This window comes from Cupressus sempervirens, chromosome 11 (assembly GCF_028749045.1).
Source record: "Cupressus sempervirens isolate cs-2001-9-10 chromosome 11, ASM2874904v1, whole genome shotgun sequence".
Lineage (NCBI taxonomy): Eukaryota > Viridiplantae > Streptophyta > Pinopsida > Cupressales > Cupressaceae > Cupressus > Cupressus sempervirens.
In genome coordinates, this window is record NC_143128.1 from 169,949,536 (window position 1) to 169,961,575 (window position 12,040).

A 12,040-nucleotide genomic window follows, 5' to 3' on the forward strand; every position below is an offset into this window, starting at 1 on the left:
CAAGCCTGAAATGGAGAAAAATATGTTTATTTGGAGCAAAATTTGATTTTTGGAGATCTTTCGGAGAAGCTTCATGGTTCTAACGGGCAGATCCTGCCATTAATGAAGCTTAAATCAATTTTTTTTGTATTTCTTTGAGGTTTTTTAAATGTTATTATATTTTTAGTTTTTTTTCTATGTATCTTTGCTTAATTCTTTGTTTAGCGTTTGAATTCTTAAAGATTATAATGGTAGAAATATTTTCATCATGGATAATACTGAATTAAAATGCTTTCATAGTTGGACCAAGACGTGCCTTGACTTCTCTACACATTTGTCGATAAAACTTTTAATTCGTTTCTTGGAGATTTAAGTCTCTACACGACTAGCTATTAGAAACTATAAATTTGATCAAAAATTTTTTTTAAAAATAATAATATTTAATTATATTTATTATATTTGATAAGAAGTCATTTCATGCACAAGATGTCAACTTCCACATGAACAAAAGTTCCTATAAAAATTACAGTCAAATAAATCTTTAGGAAAGAGAAAATAGTAGTCAATGGAGGAAAAGACTCAATATAAGAAAATAGTTGTCTAAAAGAGAGAGAGTCTACATAAGAAAATAGTTGTCAATAAAAGATAAGAGTCTACATAAGTTAAGAGGATCACAAATAATTTTTTCTTTAAAAGAAATTAAATGCATAGGAAAGGTAGAAATTATACACACCATAGAAGGGAAAATATTAGCCAACTCACACACTTAATAGTAGCCAGTGGCTAACTAGCTGACTGGATTAATTATATTAAAAAAATAAATTAAATGAAAGAAAGGAAAAGCATGGTAATGCAATTTTAAAATTAATTAAAAAATAATTAAAGCGGTGAATCTGGTTGGTTGGATAGATGCTGCCCTTTATAGCATAGGTATTTGTCACTTATCTACTTGCCCTAGGCAATATTATTGCATTCACTTGCAACAACTAATGAACTATTTGCACCAATCAAAACACTTTTTTATTTTTCTCAATAATAAAATTATTTATTTGACATATGATTGAATGAAACAAATTTGTGTTTTATAAACAGTTTATCTTAGTATGAATAATTCATATTGAGGCTTCTCTCTAACTCATATTTTAACCCTAAACCTAACCCTAACCCTTTCTCTACAACTATCTCTAACCCTAGCCCTAACTCCAATCCTAACCTTAACCATAACTCTAATCCTAACACTAATCCTAATCCTAACCATAATCCTACCCCTAACTCTAAACCTAAATATAACACTAACTATAAATCTAACTCTACCATAATTAGACTCTAATCCTAACCCTAATCCTTAGTTTAACCTTCACTGAAACTATAACCTAACCCTAACTCTAACCTTAACCATGACTCAAAACTCTAACCCTAACCTTAACCCTAACCTAACCCTAACTCTTACCCTAACCTCCTAGATATAACTGTAAACACAACATTAATCGTAACTCTAGCCACTGTCCTACTTTATCCCCTAACCCTAACCCTAACCATAATTCTAATGCTTTGTCTACCCCTAACTCAAACTATAACCCTAATTATAACTTAAATTCTAACCAAACTTATATTCTAACACTAAACCTAACCCTAACCCTTACCCTAACCCTAACCCTAACCCAAACCCTAATCCTAATCCTTTATTTACCCCTATCTCTAACCCTTACCTTAAGCCTAACCATAACTCTAATCCTAACCTAACTGTAACTATAATCCTAACACTAACCTTAACCTTAAGCCTACCCCTACCCCTAACTCTAACCCTAAATATAACTCTAACTCTAAAGAAGAATATTCATTTTATACTCATTTTAAGTGTAATCATTACCTCAATAACATTTACCAGCCCTTCATTGTACAATATTCACGCTAAGCATAATTAACATTAACCAATGGTCTATTGATAAAATTATAAAACTATTTAAGGAACATTGTAATCCTTATATTACTCCATTATGCTAAGAGGCATGTCCAACGAGAACAAGATTCCCTCCTAAATGTAACTCTACACGTAACACTAATTGTAACTCTAACCACAGTCCTACTTTATCCCCTAACCCTAACCCTAACCATAATTCTAATGCTTTGTCTACTCCTAACTCAAACTATAACCCTAATTATAACTTAGACTCTAACCCTAACTTATATTCTAATACTAAACCTAACCCTGACCTTGACCCTAATCCTAACCCTAACCCTTTCTCTACCCCTATCTTTAACCCTAACTACGATCCTAATCTTAACCCTAACCCTAACCCTAACTGTAACCCTCATCCTAACCATTTCTTTACCCCTATCTCTAACCCTAACCCTAAACCTAACCTTAACCCTACCCTTACCCCTAACTCTAACCCTAAATCTAACTCTACCATAATTAGACTATAACCCTAGCCCTAACTGTCATCCTAACCTTAACCCTAACCCTAACCCTAACCCTAACCTTGATCCTAACCATTTCTTTACCCCTATCTCTAACCCTGACCCTAATCCTAACCTAACCCTAACTCTAATTTTAACACTAACCCTAACCTTAACCCTACCCCTACCCCTAACTCTAACCCTAATTCTAACTCTAACTCTAAATCTAACTCTACCATAATTAGACTCTAACCGTAGCCCTAAATCTAAATTTAATTTTGACTAAAACCCTAACCATGGCCTTAACTCTAACCTTAACCCTAACTCAAACTCATACCCTAACCTTAACCCTGATGTGGCTCTATATATAACCCTACCCCTAACTATAACCGTTAATCTAATTCTACCATGATTGGACTTTAATAATATAGCCAACTCTATATATAAACAGAACCCTAACAATAACCTTACGTCTAACCCTTTCTCTAACTCCAACACTAAACCTAATTATAACTATAACCCTACCCCTACCTCTAATTGTAGCCTTAAATCTTACTCTACTGTAATTGGACTTCAACCCTAATTGTAATGGTAACCCTAACTCTAACCTTAACCATGACTTAAAACTCTAACCCTAACCCTAACTAAAATCCTGACTCAAACTCAAACCCTAAATCTAACCCTAATCCTAACCATAATTCCTATGCTTTGTCTACCCCTAACTCAAACTATAACCCTAACTAGGCTAACACATATTTTAACCCTAAACCTAACCCTAACCCTTTCTCTACGGCTATCTCTAACCCTAACCCTAACTCCAATCCTAACCTTAGCCATAACTCTAATCCTAACACTAACCCTATTCCTAACCATATTCCTAACACTAACCCTAAATCTAACCCTAACCCCAACTCTATCTCCAACTTTAACTCTAACTTGATCCCTAACTCTACCTCTAATTCTAACCCTAACCCTAACCCTAAACCTAGCCTAAATTTTAGCCCCAATTCTAACCCTAACACTAATACTAAAACTAACACTAATTATAATCCTAACCCTAATGCTAACCCTAACTCTAACCATAACCCTTGTGCTAACCCTAAACCTAGCCCTAATTCTAACCCTAACTCTAACTCTAACTCTTGTTCTAATTCTAATTTTAACTCTAACTCTAGCTCAAATCCTACCTCTAAATCTAACCCTAACCCTAACCCTAACTATATTTTTAACCCTAATTCTAGCCCTAACCCTAATTCTTACCCTACCCTAACCGTAACTCTAACTCAATTTGTAACCTTCATTATATTTGTAACCCTAATTCTAACCCTAACCCTAATCCTAACTCTAACTCAAACTGTAACTCTAATTCTACCCCTAATTCTAACCCTAACCTATATAACCCTAACTATAACTCTGATCCTAACTCTAACCTTAACTATAACTCTAACTCTAATTCTTACCCTAACCCTAACCCAAACACAAATTCTAACCCTAACTCTAACTCTAATGCTAATTCTAATCCTAATCCTGATTCTTAACCTAAATATAACTCTAACTCTAACTCTATCTCTAATTCTAACCCTACCCCTAATTCTAACCCTAACTATAACTCTAACTCTAACTCTTTTTGTAACCCTAACCCTAACATTAACCCTAACCCTAACTTTGACTATAAACCAATAACTAATCCTAACCCTAACACTATATATAACTCTAACTCTAACCCTAACCCTAAATCTAATCAATTAACTTTAACCCTAACCCTAATCTAACCCTAAGCCCAACTCTATCTCTAACTTTAACTCTAACATGAACCCTAACTCTAACTCTAATTCTAATGATAACCCTAACCCTAGCCCTAACCCTAATTCTATCCCCAATTCTAACCTTAACTGTAACTCTAATTCTAACTCTAACACTAACACTAACACTACCTCTAATTTTAACTCTAACTCTAATTGTAACCCTAACCCTAATGCTAACCCTAACCATAATCCTAACACTAATTCTAATCCTAACATTAATTCTAACCCTAAATATAACCCTAACTCTAACTCTAACTCTAACTCTAACTCCAACCCTTATTCTAACTCTAATTCTAACTTTAACTCTAACACTAACCCTAACTCTTATTCTAACCCTAACTATATTTATAACCCTACTTCTAACCCTCACCCTAATTCTTAAACTTACCCTAACCCTAACTCTAGCTCTAATTGTAAACCTAACCCTAACAAGAACCTTAACTCTAATTCAAATCCTATCCCTCACCCTAATTTTCATCCTAATGCTAACCCTAACTCTAACTCTAACCCTAACCCTAACCTTAACACTAACCCTAACCTTAACACTAACCCTAACCTTAATTCTAACCTTAACCTTGACCTTAACTCTAACTCTAACCCTAACCCTAACCTTAACACTAACCTTAACCATAAACATTAATCTGTCCCTAACTCTAACCCTAAATCTAACTCTACCATAATTGGACTCTAACCATAACCCTAACCCTAACTTTAATCCTGGCTCAAAACCTAACCCTTACTTAAACCCTAACACTAACCCTAACCCTAGCCCTACTATAACCCTAACCCTAACCATAACCATAACTCTAAGCCTAACCTTAACCACGAGTATAACTCTAACCTTAAACTTAACCATAAACATAACTCTATCCCTAACTCTAACCCTAAATCTAACTCTACCATAATTAGACTGTAATCCTAACCCTAACTTTAATCCTAACTAAAACCCTAACCCTAATCCTAACTCTAACCTTAATCTTGACTCTAACCCTAACCCTAACCCTAACCCTAACCATAACTCTAACCCTAACCTTAACTATGAGCATAACTCTAACCCTTAACTCTAACCCTAAATCTAACTCTACCATAAATGGACTTTAACCCTAACTCTAACCCTAACTTTAATCCTGACTCAAACCCTAACCCTAACTTTAACCTTCACCCTAACTCAAACCCTAACCCTGGCCTTACTATAACCCTAACCATAACCATAACCATAACTCTAACCCTAACCTTAAACATGACCATAACTCTAACCCTAACCTTAACCATAAACATAACTCTAATCTGAACCTTAACCATAACTCTAACAATAATCATAACCATAAATCTAGCCCTAACCTTAACCATAACTCAAACCCTAACCTGAACTCCAACCCTAACCCTAAGGCTAATTGTAACCCTTATTCTATCCCTAAGGTTAATATTAACTGTAATGGTAACTTTGTCCCTAGCCATATATCTATGTTTGACTATAACTTTTTACATTACAATATGCCAAAAATAAAATTACCTTTTTTAAATCTAAATTAAACTCCATAAATTAAATTTAAAAAATGTTTTCAAGCATAATTTTATAGTAACTTTATACAACTCTAATTAAAATTAATTAACAATTTTATAATAACCTTATCAAAATATAAATAAAAAGTAAATTGTTTTCCTATTGCACCACGACTGCCACTAGCTTATATATATATATATATATATATATATATATATATATATATATATATATATATATATATATATATATTACACCGAGAGTAATCGTTCTCGAGGCGCCTATTTTTATTTTTATTAATCCCAATTGTGATTAAAATAACTTCAGGATTAAATAAAAATAGGCACCTTGAGATCAATTACTCTCGATGTAATATATATATATATATATAAAAGCTAGTTATACTAGAGTAAATGATTAATAGATATGTTGATAACCAAATGGTTTTATAATTCATGTATTTAAGTGTTTATTGTAGTTACACTTTAAAATCTTGCATTTCTTAATAGAAATTTAATCTTATTTGGATTTCTTATGCAACAACACAATTTTGTTTACATGAAATGCCAACATATAGTTGGCACCAAAAGTTCTATTGTGAACTAGCTTGAGTATGAACACACATAACCAAAGCTAGTACCAAACTCGAACCTAGTATGCAAATGTACTATAACCAAAGCCATTACACAACTAGAACCTTGAGTGGAAATGAGTGAGAGACATCACTCTATTGTTGAGGATCACTTGTAGGGTTTTCATAGCATAATTGAAATCTTCTATATCTTGGAATGTCTTACTTTGTTGTTAGGGTCATTTTGTGGATTTTGTTTGATAGTGATGGTTTAAATTAGTTACTAATATTGTTGATTGTATAAAACGTAACATTTGAACAATGTATGTATAGTAGATGATATGTACAATCATTCAACAATATATGTTCACTCGTGTGCATTTGCAATGCAATACCTATCATAGAAATACCTAACCAACACCATATTTAGATGAGGATAATAAATAAGAATCTTAAAAATTAAGAAGCATTATAACCGTTAAGAATCTTGCCATCCTTAGTCATTGGATAAATACGAAAAGGTGAAATCAATGACAATGCAACCTAACTTAATCACCTCAAAACTTGTGAATTCACCTTCATCGTTTGATAGGGTATCTCAATAAGACAAATATATCTAGAAGTTGACCAGAAACGATTTCAAAGCTAAGTTAAAGATGACCTATTAAGTGAAAGCCATGCAATACCTATCATAGAAATACCTAACCAACACCATTAATTTAGATGAGGAAAATAACCATTAAGAATCCTACCATCGTTACTCGTTGGATAAATACAAAAAGGTCAAATCAATGATGATGCAGTTTGAACGAATCATGCTAATGACAAACATATGGACACAAGCAGGACTTGTAAATGGAGCGTTGGGTGAGGTAATTGAGATCATTTATAGTCTTGGCTCAAAGTCCCCTGATCTACCATTATATGTAGTGGTATGAGTAGACAACTACACTAATACACCATGGAATGAGGTTGAACCCAAGATGGTGCCAATAACCCTGATATCTCTAGGAACTTGAAGACAAGTACCAATTAGAATGGCATGGGGAATGGCAATACACAAATCTCAAGGCCTAACTCTACAAAAAGCTATGATCAACATTGGGAAAGCAGAGAGACAAGGGTTAACATTCAAAACTTTATCTATAGTGAAAAGCTTAGATGGCCTCCATTTTCAGTCAGCATTCACCTTTGAGAGGCTCAGGAAAATACACAACTTCCATACACAATCCTATGCAAGAATGAGGAAACTCAACTACAAATTACGTCTCTCTAAACAAAGTAAGTAACAAAGCCTTTCCTTGTTAAAACATCTTTTACACTGTTACACGTCACATCTCTACTATTATCTAAAAGTGTCTCAATGTTGTCTCTTTAATATTGTACCTATGATCTATAATGTCATATATTGGGCATACCAGATATTGTTATATGAACAACACAACTGAATGCTAATTTATTTTTCCTTTTGTTTAACCCATTTGCATGTATTGTGTAGAGCTAATATTTTAGATTGCATTTAAATACAAAATGTACTATGTATCACAGCCTTTAACATCAACAATATACACTATACTATGGAGACAATCTCATTATGATCTAAATGTTGATTTGAGTATGTAGGTGTCAACAAATGTTTTATTTGGGTCTTGAATTTTTTTACCTGGTGAAAACTTCTAAGTTACTTCATTAATACTTTATAGGAAAAGCATATTTAAAAAAAATAAAATTAACTGGGGTTTCTATGTTTAGAGTATTACTAATTTTAGAAGAATATAAAATAGTGCTACAATGAAGTCGCCATTGATCTCCTTTCTCTATATGATTCTTGGATACTGGTTGAGGTCAACATCATTGTTCAGGATTGAAGTAGGCATCTTGATGTTTTCCATCTGCATGGCCTGAGTATCCTTGTGCGGACACTCCCACTAATCTGGGCCTACTATCTACACAAATCCAATAAAAACCCAATGTCAAATAAAAGCTCCAATGACCTTATGACTGTTTATTGCTCTAAAATAGGTCATCTCTATGTTATGTTATTGTTGTTGTTATATCTATATTTGTGTGAACATATATATTAAATTACTTGTTTATATTTTTAATTGTCCCTCATATTTGAATTGCTAATAAAGTTACTAATTACTACACCTTTTGCACGTTTCCTTATGTTGAAGACATAAATCATTCTTTTTCAAAATAAAGGGGCTACGTTGCTAATGCCTAGTAGATCTTCTCTTATGTACGCCAATATTATACATAAAACATAGTTTTTTGTTCCAAATTTTAATGTCAATTATGAAGCTATATAAGGTTTAATTGTTTTAATCATTTATAATCATGAAGTTATTCATGATAAAGTTTGTTGTGACTATTTTTGGTACCAAGGGCTATATGCATAAAATCTTCTTAATCCTATATCCGACTTAGCTTGCTAATGTGAAATATGTTAGGTGTAGAGTGGATTTGTACAAGCCATTAAAACTTACATTTGGAAATAGTTTTCAACTAAGATGAAAAAGTGGGATTTTTGCATCTTAATTTCTTAGAAGAGTCAAATTGTTACGGCCAACCGCAGGCATTATGTTTGCTAGATTAATATTGCTGCCTTTATGAATTCCAACTGCAAATTACAAATTGTTTTTATTTGTGTTGCTACTTCCGATGTTGACTTCCATTCTTGAATGTTTTTTCTGACAAATCCCCATTTTCAAACAGTGCCCATCAATATATGTCTTTCAACTTCTTGACATTGTTTTAGTAGGATGATTTCTTTCAGTACTTTGCTATAAATCTATCTCTTACAAGTACCAATTTGCTGCAGTAAATTCAAGTCAAATCAGTGATAGAGCAACTATTGTTGATGTTATGAAGAACACAATGGCTGTAACAAACAAATTAGATGTCATCTAACTGTAATACGAATAGGCCCAGCTGGTACAATACCAGTGGTGGTAATTTTGTTCAGATCAAATGTAGCATGACACACCATTTATGTACTTAACGCAACCATGTCATTTGCATTTGTTTAAGTCATTCTTCCATGTGCAATTCAAGTAATATATATGTCATGATTATGATGCCTCTTAATTATGTGTGTAGAATTTACAATGCTTCATATGCACCTGATACTTTGGATTTTCATTGATAACTATGTGGTTATAGTTTAAATTTGTGAACACAATCTTTAGCATAACAATCGACGTAATCTTGGATCGACTTAATCTTGGACCCGCAGGTAAAAGTGCATGGTCATGAAAAATGAAGTATGCAGTCTTTTCCGAATATAGCCATAGAAATAATTGTGCACCGACTTCGGTGGAAACAAAAACCTATCAAGCGTTTCATGCAAAATACAAATTGTGATCGTCGACACTCCGAGATATATTTTAGCTGAACCGAATCAATCTGAAGATGATGGTGTAAAGCTGAAGATGTCATCCGTTTAAATTTACATTGCTGCCCTGCAAATTTGTACTTCAAATAAAGCGAATACATTTTCCTCATTTTAGTTCTACCAATTTAATTGGATTCTGTAGAATAATTCCTTCTCTCACAAAAGTGTACATGACTTTTTCTTTTCTGGCTCACCATTTTGTTCATTCGGTCGATGCATGGAAACCCAGTTGTCACACCGCTCGCGCACATATTCTCTAAAAGCCTCCAAGTTTGCGTTAGAAGAACCGCCTTTCTCAACTTTCATTTTTGCGCAGCTCCTGAGCTTTCATTCTCATCATATTCCCCTCCTCTTCCGCCAACAGCTTTATAACCGCTCTCTTCACGCCATGCTCGTCTCCCACGCCGTCCATGTGTGAACAAATTTATTCTGCAGTACCCAAATGCTCCACCAGAAGCTTATTGTTAAAGGGCTGCTCTGCAAACATTGGCCATGTGACCATGGGTACACCCAGGCTTATGCTCTCCAGCGTCGAATTCCATCCGCAGTGGCTCAGAAATGCGTCGGTGGAAGGATGCGAGAGGATCAAGAGCTGCGGCGCCCAACCCCATATGACCAGCCCTATATCATTTGTCCGCTCCTCAAACCCCTCTGGGAGTGCTATATCAGGAAGGCGCTTGAGGGCCCATATGAATGCCTGCTCACTCGCCTCTAGCCCCTTTGCGAGCGCCTCTGTCTGCTATTTGTTTAGAGACGATTGGCTCCCAATGCACACAAAAACTTCTGAATTTGGGCTTCGGCTGTCCAACCACTGCAAGCACTCCGCCTCGCTGATATCTGCGGTCTTTCCTCGACTGTTAAGGGTCGCTCGTTCGACTCCCTCTGCTTCAAAAATCTTCTTGGGGAGAATAGGGCCAGCGCTCCAAACAGGTCTCTTCGTCAAGCTCTTGATATGATCGATCCCCAGCTCGTCCAGCTCGTAAAACGTGTTGAAAATCACGCCGCTTCCTTCCATGCTGCGACTGATCTCGTCCGTCACGAATCTTTGTATGGGATTCTTCTTCGGGTTTCGCATGGCGAACGGCAGATCGGATTTACGCAGCTTGAAATCGAACGAAAGGTCGGGGACCTGGAAATACTCGTCGTCTCCGTCGGCATTCTTCTGCGGGGTGTTTTTCATGAAGGAATGCATCACAGATATGCCGAATGCTCCTGATGTGTGGAAAACCACTGTGGGAAGCCCAAATTTATATGACTGCTTTATATGGCACCTATTCCTGGAACTTGCATATGCATTTCCTATCAAATTAGTTTGCATGCGAAGATGGAGATGGACTCGTCACAACCACAAGAAAAGTTGAAGATAAGACTCTGTCGTGAGAGTTTTGAATTACGAGTAAACCATAAAGTGATGCTTGGCATAATTAATTTCTAACTGGTAGTTCAGCGAACTGCAGTCCATTATTATTAATTTCTATTAATGCATTTAAATGGATTAAACGTGAAAAGTTATATAGCTATTGTTTTCCAAATTTATCAGGTTCACTTAAATAATTGTTTCGCACGTCTGACAATATTATTTTGCATTTTGCATGACACGTTTAGGGAGTGTTTGTTTTATCATAATTTTTATATGGCCATATTTGTAAACGTCTTTACTCATGCTTCCTTAGTCACACGGGGAGTGAAATTTAATGACCACTATTGCCTATCAAAACAAACTTTTATTTTGTAACTGAATATAAGTGACGTCAATTGAAAAAAATAAAATTGTGGTGGGAGAATAGAATTACGAATGTAAATCATAAACTAGCTTATATATACTTCTATATATATTACGCCGAGAGTAATCGTTCTCGAGGCGCCTATTTTTATTTAATCCCAAAGTTATTTTAATCGAAGTTGGGATTAATGAAAATAAAAATAGGCGCCTCGAGAACGATTACTCTCGGCATAATATATATAGAGGTATATATAAGCTAGTGGCAGTCGCGGCGCAATAGGAAAAATATTTACTTTTTATTTTTTATTTTGATAAGGTTACTATAAAATTGTTAATTAATTTTTAATTAGAGTTGTATGAAGTTACTATAAAATTATGCTTCAAAATATTTTTAAAAATTTAATATAAGGAGTTTAATATAGATTAAAAAAATATTTTTTATTTTTGGGATATTGTAATGTAAAATGTTATAGTCATACATAGATATATGGTTAGGGACAAAGTTACCATTATAGTTAATGTTAACCTTAGGGATAGAATTAGGGTTAGGGTTAGCATTAGAGTTAAGGTTGGAGTTAGGGTTAGGGTTTGAGCTATGGCTAAGGTTAGGGATAGAGTTATGGTTATGATTATTGTTAGAGTTATGGTTAAGGTTTAGATT

General features: G+C 34.4%; 1 pseudogene; it reads right to left on the reverse strand.

Annotated features, from left to right (window-relative positions):
• Positions 1 to 9,729: 9,729 nt before the first annotated feature.
• LOC149528727 (scopoletin glucosyltransferase-like) lies at positions 9,730 to 10,974 on the reverse strand (annotated as a pseudogene).
• Positions 10,975 to 12,040: the final 1,066 nt, after the last annotated feature.